Source organism: Podarcis tiliguerta (genome assembly GCF_965153285.1).
Source record: "Podarcis tiliguerta genome assembly, chromosome: 6".
Taxonomy (NCBI): Eukaryota; Metazoa; Chordata; class Lepidosauria; order Squamata; family Lacertidae; genus Podarcis; species Podarcis tiliguerta.
In genome coordinates this window covers 45,973,229-45,988,248 of record NC_139539.1, presented here as the reverse complement: position 1 = coordinate 45,988,248, position 15,020 = coordinate 45,973,229, and the positions used below count along the sequence as shown (strand labels likewise).

Sequence of the window (15,020 nt, the reverse complement as noted above, 5' to 3'; positions counted from 1 at the left end):
AGAAATGCAATTGCTGTATGCTTGTGGTGATAGTGACCCCTATATATTTTTCCTCTAAAGGCTCAATTAAATAATCTTGCAGGATTAATTCTTTGAGTTTTGGACAGTTGACTGATTAAATCTACACCCATTTTCTTAAGAATAAAGGAATCCTTCCAAAGGAAAACTTCCCAGTGGTGTATGCCTAGGTTGCAACAGGCACCATACTGGGATACCTCTTCTAAGTTGACCAGGAAAAAGTGGGAAGGAGTAGCTTCAAAAGAGAAGATGGAACCTGCCACCTGCAGTTTTGTAAGATTTTTAAAATAGGACTTGTAAAAAAGCAGGTGGCATTCCCAATAATGAACACACACACACTGTGCCCAATTACTTTTTTTATTGATCAAAAGCAGTTGATGAATCTAACTGCTTAGGCAGCTAAACACTGCAGCCTTCTTTCCAGTAATCATTCCCCTGATATGATCATTTTAATCTTCAAGGTGGGAGTGCTGCCGTTAGTGTAGCCAAAATGGCACCACCAATATGCAAATGAGAGGTATCAGCAAATTTGGGGGAATCTCAAGGTTTGAGAAGTACAAGTTATCAGAAATGCTCCCTCCAACAGCCAAATGAGAACTGAGCAATGCTCTGTGACTATAGAATGCTGACCAACTTTTTTGGGTGAACAGAAAAACCTGTGAGTAGGGGATGGGATGGAATGGAGAATTGAATGGTATGGTCTGGCATCCTGTGCAGGGACACTTTAAACTGCTTTGAGTATCCGTATGCAGCCAAACAGTACCATCCCCATAAAGGAGGGATGTGTCAGCAGGCTTGTGGGGAGTACAACAATCACAAACAGACCAGTGAGGACTGCGTGTTCTCTATGTACTCCCAGACCAACGAGGGGGGCAGAAAACCCAGACAGGAAGGGGAATGGCATGAAATGGCTGGAATCCTAAATAGCAGTACTCCATACTGCAACATTTTGTTGCAGGATCCACTTGCAAAATTGACTTAAATTTTAACTTCTCACACAAAATTGCTAGCACGGACAATGAAACTAGTCTTTCTAATTTACACAACCAATGAGAGTTCAAAACGTGTGTGGAGGCTTAAACTGGTTATTCCTGCATCTATAATATACCGTAGATGTAAAATCTACATACCTTTGACTAGGTCAATTTCATTTAAAAACACCTGTATTTGGTACCAGGTAAACATTTAGACGTGCAGCAGCAGTCCAAGATAGGTTCATAAGGCACGAGTGTGCAAAGCCTGAGTATGGTATGTGGTGGAATTGTTGTGAGATTGCTTTGCCATCACCCGACTTCCAGCTTAATCCACATGTTTGCATCATTACAACACAGCTGAAAGTCAACTTGCACATTAGGTATACATGCCGAACTCTGCATGGATCTGATCAAACCACATTCCTAGCACACCAGTCTGCTGGATGTGTGTGTGGCAAGGGCATAGCAAGGGGGGGGGAGCAGGGAGGGGCAGCTGCCTCACGCAGGGTAAAACAATAGAAATATACTTAACTAACTGACCAATCACACTGGTTCTGCCCCCCTTAACAAAAATCCTGGCTATGCCCATGGTGTGCCTCTCACTGTTTTTCAGTATCACTGGATTCATGCAAAAAGTTGTCTCTCCCTACCAAGGGGGGGGGGGGCGGGGAGAGAGATAATCAAACTATGCCCAGGACTGTGTATGTATATGCTATGTGAGTCCGTGAATCTGGTACAAGATTCATCACCTAGCATGCCAAGAATCTCAGCTTTCAAAAAGCAATTTTCTCACTTTGAAGCAATAGCTGTGAATTCTGATAAGAACAAGAGAAGCTGTCATGGCCCTAAGATGGGGACCTTGGGGTAGAGTGTTGAATGGCCTCATGAAGAGAACTACATCCATTTCAGTTTCAGATGCAGCAGTGAAAGGCACGTGGCATTTCTTGGACCAGAGAATGAAAACCCCACCACCCCTGTCCTCTGCTCCAACTCTCCTACTCTCCTTCCTTAAAAACACCCTACCATCTTTATCTCTCCACAACACCTCTTTATTTCTGCTTCTCTCCACTGACATCCAACCCCTCTCTGCCTTTTCCCCTCCCCAAAGCCAGGCCACATGACCCATGTATCTCTATCTTGCCTATGGGGAAGTGCCATAGTGCAGTGGCAGAACATCTACCTTGCATGCAGAAGGTCCAAGGTTCAACCGCCAGTTTCTCCAGGTAGGAAACACCCCTGCTTAAAACCCTGGAGAGCTTCTGCCAGTCAGTGTGAGCAGCTTTCTATCTATGTATCCACCAACAGAGAGCAACAGCTATGGGGCGTGAGGCTCTTCCATCACTGTTCCACCCCCAGCATCCTCTGCCTGAAGCAGTCATCTCATTCTGTTCGTAGAGCCAATCTTGGCTTACACTGTCCCTATTCCAGGAACCCCGTGGCTCTCTTTTTGGCTCTTCCTGTCTCACATGGCAATGTTTTACTTTTCCCCATGGCAGCAAATAGCAACCCCTCATTTACCTAGGAGAATGGAAAAGGAGGCTCCTGGGAGCCCTGCCCTCCCCAGCCAGTCACCCAGTCACTGCTGCCATTAAGAACCCTTCTGCTGTCTGCATAGTCCCAACTTGAGCTCGATTTCATGGTCAATCTAATTATGTGTGGCAGAATGTTGGTGAGCCTGAATATGCAGAACAAGTGACCCCCTAGATGTTCATATATTAGCCCTAATGAACTCAGGTGTGTATTTGGTTGCGAATCCATCCCATCTCAGGAAACTTGCTGGTCTTCATGCGCATGGTGCCGAGTAAGGAGCTCAGGAGGGGCAGGGAAGAAAGCCCTGATTAGTTTGCACTAATGAAGTTGGCTGGGAGCTCTGACGAATTGGATAACTCCTTTGTTGGCATAAGGCTTTGTTCACACTCTCGTTGGCAGTGCACCCACTGCATTTCCAGTGCTGGGTTTTTAATCCATGCACACACAACGTTGCCCAAAATGCACAGTTTCTTATGAAGTACTACCGTTTGATGCATTGTTTCTCAAACCAGCTTCACACTGGTTGGAGCCCTTAAACTATCCATACTTCATCTCCAGCCAAGGTGTGAACATCTTTGCAGAGGGCAAAGGCATCCTTGCCCTGTCAACGCTACCTGGTGTGTGCAAAAATAGAAACAAATCTGACACTAACAAAGCCATGCTGATGTGAACAGCTTCCTTTTCTGCCATTCACTATGTGGTCCCAAGGCAGGCTCATATTACTAATATTGCGGTTCATTTATTCATATAGAACAAAAAAGTACCCACCCTCCCCAGATAGCCCATGCTCTCTAAACCAAAATTAGATGTAAGCCCCGATCTCATCTTCACTGATCAAGTGGAAGGAGGAAGGGGATTGTGGTCCCTGCCCCCAGTTTTAGCAATAAGACATAGGAAGGGATCTCTGCATATACAGATAGATGCCTTGGCTTTGTACAAATAAACAAATTACTACTTAACAGGGATATAGAAGGAGGAAATGAATTTCATTCAGGTTTTCAAGGAAGCAACCACAGCATAAGAAAACGTGGTGGTCCACAAAGAACAAGCAAACTAGAATAGTAATTTGGACTGCAGAAACAGAAAGGTTAAGTATAATTGAGCCAGTCCAACTCCTCTCCTGAGGCAGCTTACCACTGTGGATGTTTTAGGAGGTGGCAATGAGGAATTTTGCCTCCTTCCAAAGGAACATCAGCTTTTAAAAAGGATGAATAAGGCATTTCCCGTAACTACAGAAATATCCTACCTAGAGTGTGCTCTCTCCTGCTCTCTATTTATCCATACATATATTCAAGAGGAGCATCCCAGTTCCTATGGCAATCCATAGAAACAGGAAACAGTTACAGGAAACATAGAAAGGACCAGCCAGTTAGTGTAGGGAGACCATAGGTCATGCATCCGGTACAGCAAGAATGCCCCTGGCTAGGGCCTCCTTTCCCTGTCTTCTTTCAAATGTAAATGTACAGAACTTTCTAACTCTCTTCCCTAGCGAGTAATCATTGCAGGGATGCAGCTTTTTGTTTATAGCATGCCAGCAGTTTCATGGCACCCGTCCTGTAGATATTCCGATAATTAGATCTATGCTTTCTTTGAACTTCCACTGTTATTTGAAATTAGTATGTCTTTTAATATGTTTCATTTTACAGTATTGAAATGATGAGTAAGTGCAGGTTGTGCCATTTGAGATCATTGCAGCTACATACATTTTAAGCTTCCTGCTCTACTTCTACCTTTCCTTCAGCTCCCACAATGTAAATGCAAAATGTCTTTTTTAAAACAAAAACAAAAACCCTGTTTCCTTATTTATAAAAATATTTCTAGACCAGGGTGGTGTACAACAACATTGAGAGATCAAGACTCTGTAATTTTAAAGCTCATTATTTGTGTGGGGTCTGGAGGCTTTGTAGGAAGAGTCATAGTGATTTTAAACATTTCATCCCAAGCATCTGGTGATTTGTAGTCTGTGTAAAGTATTTGCCAGTCTCATGATTTGCCCCGATAGAAACTGTACTGGTAGCTCATGCCATCCCACACAATACCACACCCTGTATCAATTTGCATTGCAAAATTAGTACCTCACAAAGACACTAGTCTTCCCATGGCATGTCTTAATGCTAATAAAAGGTTTTAGGACAAACATTTCCCAAAGCGTTTCATCTTGGCCATTGGAGCAGCTCTACTTTGATCTTGGACAGTGCAAGCCCTATGCCTGTTTAACTTGGTAATGCATGCAGTGGGATTTACCCCATAGTATAAGTGTGTTTAAGATTACAGCTTAAAAAATAAAATAAAATGGTTGCCATGTACTTCCACTTATTCACCAATGTTCATAACAACAGTTTTTATTTTTATTTTTAACTTGGCACATCCAATATAGTTTGCAAAATTGCTGTCCTCGTATATGTTTCCATCAATGATACCAAAACTTTTTTTAAAAAAAGTTGTTAGCAATATCCAAGATGGGTGTATTTCCAGCGGTCTATTCCTTTGGCAATTTTTTTTTTTAATGTACACTTCCCTCCTGAAAACCACATCCATGGAGTGCCACTGGTGGGAATTCTACCCACAAAGCTTCTGCCCATTTGGCGGGCAGAATGAGGAGCTCCATGCTAGCAGAGGGCATTAGAGCAGGGCAAAAGTGACACCTCCGCCCAGCCCAAACCTTCCCCCTGCCCCTGCTTATTACAAAGCGGAGTTGAATTGCAGGCTTACTGCATTTATTGCAGCCTGCTCTGTGGTTTGGTGTGGGTTTTTTCCCATTAATAGGCTGCTGGCTGCTTTGGGGTCCTTTGGGCCAAAAAGTGGTGTATAACTAAATCATAACATATTAACATAAACATGGACAATATTCAGCTAATGTACCTCCTTTCAGTGCAAGCTTTTCTGCTTATGCAACAGGATTCTTCCTCCTCTTCCCCACCTGCCCAGAGCAGATTTGGGGAGGAAAGGGGGGAGAGTCCTATTATTTCACAGGAAGAAATCCTTGCACACATAAGACACGCTGCTCAGCTCTACTTGGGATACAACCCCATATGAATAAGAAGTGCACAACAGGAACGGTCGAGGGAGCTGGGTATGTTTAGCCTGGAAAAGAGGAGACTCAGAGGAGATATGAGAGCTATCTTCAAATATCTCAAGCGCTGTCACATGGAAGATGGAGCAAGGCTGTTTTCTGCCGCTCCGAAGGGTAGAACCCAAATGAGTGGATTCAAGTTACAAGAAAGGAGATTGCAATTAAACGTCAGGAAGAACTTTCTGACAGTAAGAGCTGTTCAAGGAGGTTGTGGACTCTCCTTCATTGGTGGTTTTTGGGCAGATGTTGGATGGCTATCTGTCATGGATGCTTTAGTTGAGATTCCTGCATTGCGGGGGGTTGGTTTAGAGGACCCTCAGGGTCCCTTCCAACTCTACAATTCTCTGGTTCTGCAATCTAATACTGGCTGTGCTAGTATCACCACAAAGACCTTTTCTAAGTTTCCCCAATTGCCAATGGACGCTTATCTCTTGACATTTCCATGTTCAGCCCTTAAATCTTCCTCCTTCCATGCCAGTCATGTCCATCTAGCACAGATTATACATTATCTGGGCGTGAATCCTTTTATTTCTCTTTGCTGTACAGTGCCTGACCAACCATTGGCACGAAATAAATATTTCTTAGTAGGAGTATGTACTGTAAACAGGATACAGTGTGCAGAGCTCACAAAGAAACAAGAAAGAACAATGCACCGAGAAACAAAATGTTAAGGACTGCATTGGGACAAATGCAGGTGTCTGAGTATTTATTATTAAAAACGATTTGAGGCAGGAGGCGGAAATGGGGCTTTGGTATTCATTTAACCTGTTTATGTTTGTGTGTCTGTTTAATGCTGAGCACTTTCATTATCCAGGCAAAGAGTCAGCAGGCGGAGCTCCCACACTAGTATGAAAGGAGCCCACAAAAATGATGATTGGTTTGCTCTTTAAAAGTTCTCCATGTGTTATGGAATTTTGTCTTGAGCTGGCCTTTGCAATTCAGACAGCCCAGCCTAACTATCTGAAAGACAACTGCGCACACATTTCATTCTTACCTAGTTCCAAGCCCCTACTTAATGGTGCCGATTTAAAGGGAAATAAAAATGGCAAAACCCACATTAAAATAACAGTGAGATTGACGTAAACTGACAAAAGCCAGGAAATTCTCTGTTAAGGCAGCCACTCTGTCCTTGACTCACCCTATTGTGCCTGTGTATTGCAGTAGTCCGTATGTTATGTAAGGTTGCACCGTTCTGAGATCTGTGCAATACTTATGCTAAAGCAGTTGAGTTCCGGATATAACCCATGCCTCGGAATTGTTTTCTTCCCCCACCTCCAGCTGAGCAGGGAGCAGGTGCGAAAGCAGAGCAACCCACTGCTCAGACTCAGGTGCCAGCACAGTTGACCCACCATCTATAGTTCCTCCTCCATCCTCCCAGTTCTGGTTTGAGGTGTGCTTCAGTCCACAGGCACTGTCTTTCAGCACTTGGCACTCTGGGCAGCCACCAACAGCAACCCTCGTGTATTTCAAGCAGAGCAGTTGCATCTTCTATGAGTCATGAGCCCACTCAGTGCATCTTAGGACCTTTCCAGATACTAAAGCTACCAGTGCTGACATCATCACCCCACTGCTAAGCTGATGCTAGCAGTATGACATCCCACTCAATATGAGGGAAGAAGAATAAATTGGCTGCGGGGGGGGGGGGGGGATTAGATTAGCCTAGGGAAGGAGAAGGAGTCATTTGTCCTAAAAAAAAAAAGAGGAGGAGGAGGAGCCAACCAGGAGCAGAATTGTACTCTTGAACACAACTTTCAGGCAGCTAAATACAATAAGCCACTACATTTTGAGGTAGCAAAATTGTGGTGCATTACTTCAGGGGAAAACAGAAGCATTGTAGGCAATGGTCACTTTCCATATTCCAGTTTCGCTCTCTACATCTCTAGACTAAGGGAGTGAGCCATTCCCACCCATACCATTGCAAGAGACTATCTCCACAGGGCATTATGAAGCCATTTGCCCCTTCTCTCTGAATTGACATCCATCTGCAGAGCCTATTTTATTGGTGGAACCCATGAAAATGATAGGAAAAGATTGTGTCCTTTTCTCCAAGAGACTAGAACATAGCATGGCACAAAACCGGCCAGGTTCTAAACCTGGTAAGCCAACTGTGGCATCCCATGGTTGACTCACATGTACAAGGCAAACATTGGCTCCATCAGGAAAAGATACGGGGGCATCTGGCTGTAGAAAGAGCCAGAGGTTTTGTCTGCCAGAGGTCAGCAAATGAGTGGGTGGTGCTTAACAGTCAATGGGTAATCCTGACTCAGGAGGGAAGCACAACAGAGTTAGTAGGTAAAATAAGGAGCCAAGTAGTTGGGGTTATCAATTTGCCCTTGGCCAGCAATTTTATCCTAAGTCAGATATTAAATGTTTAAATAGCCATACGTTTCTTTGAGACCAATGCATATTGATAAGCACATACGCATCAGGCTATTTTAGTCACTGAAGCTTTTTCAGAATTGCCAGTGAAGATCTTTGTTAAAAGCTGGTGTTATATTATCTACCTTTCAGTAGTCAGGTACCAAGGCTGAATTGAGCGGTTGTGTTACCATGGTTATTTCACGACTGTGTTGCTCCAGAACACTTAGAGCTGATTCAGATGCTGAGGAAAGGCACGTAATGCTGTTCTCATGGGACTGTACCATTTCGGAATGCACATGGAGATCACATGTTTGCAATCAACGTGCCCTCACATTAACAATCTCCCTACAAATGTAAAGCAATTGTACCAGTTTTGTCTGTAAACAAAGAGACTTGGCATCAGGGCTCTGTTAAGATGCTTGAATCCAATCTTAGAGCACATATGCAATGCAGTTTTGAGAGGGGTCAGATGAGCTTTCAGGCCATCTACACATTGCTGTTTACTATGGCTCCACTGCACTCCCACTGCTGGTGTGTGAAGCCATGTGTGCATGACGTTAGCCACAATCCATATCTATCCTGTAATTTCTTCAGAAATACTGCTTTTTGATATGCTTTCCCTCAAACCAGCTTCCATCCAATTTGAAAACATAAGCCATGTTTGCTTTCCAGTTAAGATGAGGTGTCTACATTTGATATAGACTTTGCACATGGGCAGATGAGAACTTCATGAACAGGAGCGGCGGGGGGGGGGGGCTGCAGTTGTGGGGAAACCAAACTGGCAATACGCACCATCCTGTTCCCTCTCTGGTGTACAAATGTGACTTGAAATGAAGCAGGGGAAACTGACCTTGTTTATTTTTTAGGTTACTAATGTGTCCACAGCCCAATTGTGCATAGTATTATTGCAATGAAGGGGTGGGGACCCTTGGACCCTTTAGGTGATGCTGGACTACAGCTCCCATAATCCCCAACAATTGGTCATGCTGGCTGGGGTAGATGTAAGTTGTAGTCCAACAAAATACGGCTCCCAATCTCTGTTGGTAGTCAGTGGGTCACCATGTGACTTCAACCCAATGCAGCCCTTCACCTGGCATGGCTGCTTGCAGATATTTTACACAAATTCTAAAAACCACATAACGAATCCCTGTCTTGGGTATTTAAAAGCAAAAGAGCCAATGAGCTTCCTTAGAGGTTCTCCAGGTTAGCTAAAGTTCATAATGCTTTATTGCCTTGGGATGGGGGCATAGAAAGGAAGCTCTTTATATGTACAGACATTCTATTTCCCCCTCCTGTGGAAACTATGCATACTAATGCAAATTCCCACAAGAGGGTGGGGGTGGGGGACACACACCAGGTTTTCTGTGGTACAAGCCGCTGATGCAGAAGATTAGTACTTAGTCAGTTCCTCCTCCCTTCCACTTGAACTTTTGCCAAAAGCACGATAGGAGGCATGATAGTTGGGGAAGAATTAGAGTGGATGGAGTGCTTCTTCTCCTGTTTTTAGAACTCTGGGTTTGGGTGTGCAGTTCCAGGAAGGGGGGTTGTGGACAAAAAGTCATATCCTTTTTCTCTTATCAGCTGTAGCTGGGAGGACCACTGGATGTTGGGTGTTTATGGCTTATTCTCAGGCTTGAGACCTCTGCCCCAGTATTGGAAAACCCAAGAGGAGGAATGGGATTGAATGAGGCCCATCGCTTGCACACAGCTTTGAAGAAAGAGGATCAAGAAGCCAAAGTCAAATGCAGGGGTCGGCAAAGTTTTTGTGGCTTGGGCCTGTTCACAGTCCCACAGATGCTGCGGTGGGCCAGAGTGTGAGTGTGTGTGTGTGCGCGCGCACGCACGCATGCATGTATGCACGCACAAACACTATTTCCGGTGCTCCTTCCGATGCAGAGGAGGCGTGCGCAGCTTCCTATTGGCTGCAGGAGCTTCCTGCAGCCAATGGGAAGCTGGCCAGCATTGCGGAAGGCGGTCCCCGCTCTGCTCCACGCGACTTTAGCGTGACCAAGCAGGCGGCAGGGGTCCCCAAGTGGGTGGCGGGGGTTCATGGGCCAGTTAAACAACCCCCATGGGCTGCTTGTGGCCCATGGGCCTTAGGTTGCCAACCCCTAGTCAAATGCATTCCTCCCTCCACCCACATCACAGAACAGTGTGGTGGAGATGTTGGTTCTTGTTTCATGGCTATCAGCAGTGCTTTCCCCAAATAAATAGGGAGCACCAGCTAAGCTGGTCATAAAACCTCTATAGATGGGAAAGCAGGTCTGAACAGGCAAATTCTGAAATTGCATATGGTCTGGGCAGCGGTTCATAAGAGCACGGCTGAGTACTCACCTTTAAAGCACATGGCTTCCCCCAAATATTCCTGGGAACTGCAGTTTGTCAAGGCTGCTGAGAATTGTAGCTCTGTGAGGGGTAAACTACATTGCCCAGGATTCTTTGGGGGGAAGCCCTGTGCTTTAAATATATCGTGTGTATGCAACCCATGTCTCTATTTAAAAAAATGAATAATAGGAAACTTGTTTCATTACTGAGGATCCCTACTAGGAACTTAATCCGTCCAAAAACAAAAACCTAGTTCCCATGGTTCTCTTTGGGGAAGTTCTGACAGTTAAGCCAATTTCAAATTGGTTTGAATTGTGTAAGCCTTTTCAGAGAGTATAGATTGAGAGTTTGAGAGCGCATTGAAGAATGGTTATAGCCAGAGATGCACATTCTATTTTCCACCACTGCCACCCCTTGTCCTGTCCTGCAGTGGTCTCTCAACAAGCTGGTTTTGCAGGTTTCTTCAGACCTGCACTTCAAACGTTACCCACGAAGAACAAAAAGTAGCTTCCAGCAATATGACTGCAGTTGTTGCAACAGACCTGTGTACCTTTTAAGGTGGCTGTCGCAGCCTCCCCCATGCTAGTGACGCAGTCAGTGCCAGATTTACGTATAAGCTAAACAAGCTATAGTTTAGGGCCGCACTCTCTTGAGGTAAAGGTAAAGGGACCCCTGACTGTTAAGTCCAGTCGCAGACAACTGGGGTTGCAGCGCTCATCTCACTTTACTGGCCGAGGGAGACGACTTTTGTCCCCAGACAGTTTTTCCGGGTCATGTGGCCAGCATGACTAAGCCGCTTCTGGCGAAACCAGAGCAGTGCATGGAAACTGCGATTACCTTCCCGCTGGATCGGTACCTATTTATCTACTTGCACTTGATGTGCTTTCGAACTGCTAGGTTGGCAGGAGCAGGGACTGAGCAATGGGAGCTCACCCCATTGTGGGGATTCAAACCGCCGACCTTCTGATCGGCAAGCCCTAGGCTATGTGGTTTAAACCACAGCGCCACCCGCATCCCATCCACTCTCTTGGGGCCCCCCCAAAAAATTAAAGGGAAAAAAAAGCTGGATGTACATTTCCAAAATATAAGATAAAAGCAAGCAAGCAAGCAAGCAAACAAACAAACAACAACAACAATTTTTTTATATCCCGCCCTTCTGGCTGGGTTTCCCCAGCCACTCTGGGTGGCTTCCAACAAAATATTAAAATACAGTAGTCCGTCAAATATTAAAAGCTTCCCTAAACAGGGCTGCCTTTAGATGTCTTCTGAAAGTCTGGTAGTTGTTGTTCTCTTTGACATCTGGTGGGAGGGCATCATCAATCCTAAATGTGGCCCTGGATGCAGTAGTGGTAAAATAAATGTTTCTTTCACAGCAATGATTCCACGTATCCCAAAATGAAGTTTGGCTTCCACGGCTGCCAGCATAATTGCCATGCGCATGCATCTGGCCCTTCAAAAACGTGGGGACATTTCAAGTCCCATCCACCTTCCCTCCACTCACCCCAAACTGTTTCACTTCAGCTTTGCCCACAAAGGACCCTCATGTCAGGTGGGACAGCTAAATGAAGCGTCTATGTATGGAGACATTTCTCAACAAAACGTTGCAGGCAGACCTGTTGCCTGCCATGCTAGCATAGCCATTAATCCATCGGCAAACATAACAGGACATGGATCCGCATTAATTTGCATATGCTAATATATAGATAGCAATTCTTTCTAAGTTTATATCATTTTAGTAGAAATAGAATCCATCTCACTGTAGTGGGGAACAGAGATTGTGACCACATATGAACCTCTAGGTGTCTCTAGGTGCTACCTGCTGATGAGCAACTTCAAAGCCCCCACTCTCTCTCTCATTTATCTTACACTAGACCAGGGAAGGGAAGCCCTTCAGCTAGAGGACTTCAGCCTGTAAAGTAGGACACCTAACCACCCTACTTCATGCCCTACTGATAAGCTTCTCAGAGAGGACTTTCCTTGGCCACTAATGCTAGATGGACCCTCCCAAGACCAGAAATGGACTCCAAATTGGAGCTGGGGCCAGAGGCCTCCCCCCCAATATTAACTCCCCCCTCCCCGCAGTTCTCTTCCCATCCAAAAACAACCACATTTGCAGCAATGCCATGCTCTGAATTGCTTCTCTCCCTACCCTCTCCACACCTAGCCTTGTTTGCAAAGACAGGGGGAAACAAATTCAAGGTGCCTCATGAAAGAATGTTGCTCACATGACTTCTTCACACAATGCAATAATTAACTTATGGAATCACTGCCAGAAGGTGAGGTGATGGCCATTAGCTTAGATGGTTTTCTCTCTCTCTCTCTCTCTCTCTCTCTCTTTTTAAGGATTAGGCACATGCACAGAGAGTAGGTCTATCAACAGCTCTTACCTGTAATCACTAAGCAGATGCTCAGTACTCAAGAGACTGTAAAAAAGATGATAGAGACAAAGAACCAGAACTGGCATCAGCACCCAGAATGACCGGGCAAGTGCTGTGATCCCTGAGGGTTCACCATGACTGATACGGGCACAATTTTATTCATTATTATTTATTTTTAAAAAGATTTAATTCTTTTTTTTTATTGTTTTTATTGTTTTCTTTATTTTTGTTTTGCCCTTAAGACTACTTCATTCCCTTCATTCCCAGCAGTTCAGCGAGACTTACAGCTGAATCAGCAGCTGATCGTCTGGTATTCTGTCCATTCAAATTGCGAAGGCAGGAGGAAGCTGGGCCTACCCCATTACTGGATGTGATGGGGCAGGATGTGAGTTCTATTTTTATATTGCGTCTGCCAGCAGAGGCTGGTGGCCACTGGGACTGGCAGGGCGGAAGGCAGGCAGACCAACAGGACGTGGAGTCAGACCCAATGACAGGCAGAGCCAACCCTGCTTTGGCTTCCATCCTCCTGCCTTCTGAGTTCCACAAGGACAACATGGAGACTAAGGAGGAGGAGGGGGGAGCTGCCAGCCAGTTCCACCCGCTGGACTGGTTGTATGTTAGAAAGCAGGCAGGTAAGGACTGGCTGGGGGCCAGACTGAAGTTGAGGGGGCACTGCCCCATTCACCCTAATGGTCCATTGATGTCTACCTTTACCACCAGAAATGTACACTTGTATGACAAATTTCAAATCTCTCTATGTAAAGAAAGCTATTAGATCTTATTACAAAGCCAGAAACCTGATTTCCCACAAGCTGGGTTGGTACCTACCAAAGAGTTTAACTTAGCCTGAGGATCTGTTTCCAATATGATGACTCGTCCCATGGATATCCTCAGTACAGGGGAACCTCGGGTTACGTACCGTCCTCCTTATGAATGCTTTGGGTAACGAGCTCCACTGACCCAGAAGTAGATGCCCCTAGTTGCGAACTTTGCCCAGGGATGTGAGCGGAAGTCGCGCACCGGCGGCGCGGCAGCAGCGGGAGGCCCCATTAGCGAAAGCACACCTCATGTTAAGAACGGTTTCTGGTTAAGAATGGACCTCCAGAACGAATTAAGTTCATAACTGGAGGTACCACTGTAACATTAAAGAAGAACATGCTATTGAACAAGTGCCCACCCATTGATACTGCAATCCAATTGTAGATACCAGTAAATGTGAACAGGCTTCTGAGCATGTATCATTTGCTGGATCAGGCATCCAGTTGTAAACTGGATGTGCATTCATACATGCATCAGATTATGTGGTCTATTAGCCCCACCTTGCCTTCGATGGAGTACTTTCAAATGACTCCAGGATGTATATCTTTATCAATAAATTCTGGCACAATCACACATAAATGCATTTTTATTTTTTTTACTGAAGACTAGAGCTATTTCTCTGAAATCAACATGGTTTGGGCCAGCATATCTTAAGGACCAGGATGGCCATGTGTCCTAATTTACAGAGGACAGTCCTCTATTTGAAGGGCTGTCTGGTCCAGGTCTTGTTTAAAGGTGAAGCACTAAGCAAAGAGAGAGTAGGAGCCTGGAAGCTGCCCATCAATAGTTAGCACATAGACAGCAGACCGAGAATTCACCCAGGACATGTAGTCTTCCAAACTATGGTGACATGTGTCTTTATTTAAATGACAGCGATTATTTCTACATTTGTGTGTCTGTTAGCATAGTCAAATTTTATGCACATAGTTGCATTCTTTTGTCCTTTTTTGGATGATATGCACTCTTTTTTTACATTGTCCTCACATTGCATGCCTCTTGTTGAGCTGCATAAACTCTAATCCACCATCTTTTTATCCTGACTAATTTTGTTGCCCCAATCCCATGGAAAATCCAAATTGCTGTTTGTTGCCCCTCAGCTTTAAAGAACGGATTTCTGCAGGAAAAATTCCGGGGGGGGGGGGGACACAGTAATTGGACACAGATCTTTAAAACAGGAACCTGTGCCTGGAAAGCGTGGGGCAAAATTTAAGTGTGGATAAGCCCTAACAGCTACTAGGACAAATGGCTTGGCTTTCACATTTTCACATAGGCATGTATAGTAGTGCAGTTGTGTAATTTTTGATTCCAGACTTCCACAGTGCTACAGAGAACCCCCTTTTTAGATGATAATGTGTATTACCTCACTTATTCAAAACATGGTAAGCCATCCATGCTTTTTTTGGGAAGCCTTCCTGCTCACTCTGCTGAAAGGCAGCCATGGACACCTGCCTCAAAGTCCTTCCCTGGCGACACCACTGGGCATAAGCCTTGGTCCTTCGCATTTTAGAAGCAGAGCACTATTTTATCCTTCAGTAGCCAGTC

General features: G+C 45.0%; 1 protein-coding gene across 1 annotated transcript in view; it reads left to right on the top strand.

Annotated features, from left to right (window-relative positions):
- The window catches only part of LOC310679897 (armadillo repeat-containing protein 12-like), a 50,502-nt gene that overhangs the window by 2,226 nt on the left and 33,256 nt on the right, over positions 1 to 15,020 (top strand). The gene's annotated exons all lie outside the window — the stretch shown is intronic.